Source organism: Propithecus coquereli, unplaced genomic scaffold (genome assembly GCF_000956105.1).
Source record: "Propithecus coquereli isolate 6110/MARCELLA unplaced genomic scaffold, Pcoq_1.0 Scaffold340, whole genome shotgun sequence".
Lineage (NCBI taxonomy): Eukaryota > Metazoa > Chordata > Mammalia > Primates > Indriidae > Propithecus > Propithecus coquereli.
Genome location: NW_012149064.1, coordinates 1,721,535 through 1,722,925, shown reverse-complemented (window position 1 = coordinate 1,722,925; position 1,391 = coordinate 1,721,535).

The following is a 1,391-nucleotide window of genomic DNA, read 5'->3' as shown; positions in this document are numbered from 1 at the left end:
AAAGGCCAGTCTCACTGGAGATAAGTGATATCTCATTGTGGTTTTAATTTGCATTTTCCTGATGATTAGAGATATTGAGCATTTTTTCATGTGTTTTTTGGCCATTATTCTGTCTTCTTGTGAAAAGTTTCTGTTCATGTCCTTTTTCCACTTTTTGATAGGGTCGTTTGATTTTTTCTTGTTGATTTTCCCGAGTTCTAAGTAGATTCTGGTTATCAGCCTTTTATCGGATTTGTAACACGCAAAAATTTTCTCCCATTCTGTAGGTTGTCTGTTTGCTCTCGTGACAGTTTCTTTGGCTGTGTAGAAGCGTTTTAATTTGATCAGGTCCCATTTATTTATTTTTGTTGTTGCTGTGATTGCCTTTGGGGTCTTTTTCATAAATTCTTTGCCTAGCTGCAAGGGTGTATTTAAGGGTCCAGTTCATGCGCTCTACTTTCCCTGAGTTCTGTGGTCTGTATGCAGTATGGAGTTTCCACTTGACCCCCAATGCTTTAGTTAAAGTCTATGTGATTTCTACCATGAAGCTTGGTCTGTTGTCACTGCTGATTGAGAGTGGCAGCCCATAATGGGGGATTATCTCCCTTAGAAGCATTTTTACTATCTGTTTAGCTGTTTCATTTTGGGTGGGAATAACCTCTGTCCATCCTGAGAAGGTGCATATCATTACTAACAGCTATGCCATTCCCTTGCATTGTTTTACCTCGGTGAAATCAACCTGCACATCTTCAAGGGGAGATGTTCCTGTATGTTGAATACCTGGAGCAGGCCTGGGTCATGCGATTGCATTATTCCTGGCACATGTCTGGCAATGAGCACAAATGGTCGCAGCTAGAGAAGGGAGTCTGGGGATGTAATAGTGTCGGTTAAGTAGGGTGGTTAGGGCAGTCTTTCCCATGTGTGAGTGTAAATGATATTTGGAGGTGACTGAGTAGGCCAGCTTTTTAGGTATGAAAATTTGAGTGTCCGGTAGGTGCCACTACCCTGTCTTGGTCTTTTGAGCTTTTTCTCTTTCCACCCAGGCCTCTTCCTCTGGGCTGTGTCTAGGTTGTTCAGGCCAGTCTGGTGCTAGGAGGATTTTACTGGCTTTCAGTGTGCCTTGCTTGAGAGTTTTCTGTCCCACTGTAGCTTTTGCTGTCTGGTCCGTTAGATGGTTGCCGAGGGTGACTGGATCTGTTCTCTTTTGGTGGCCTCAGCAGTGTATTACAGCTATTTTTTTTTTTTTTTTTTGGTTTCCATACAGCTTCTAACAGTTGGAGAATTTCTTCCTCATTATTTCCTTACCCCCTGCTGTTAGCAGCCTGTCCCGACCCGCGGGGTAGTCAACGCGGACCCTGGAGGAGGGAGCGGGAATTGGGAGAGGCAGGAGACACAAGAAATGGAGACAAGAC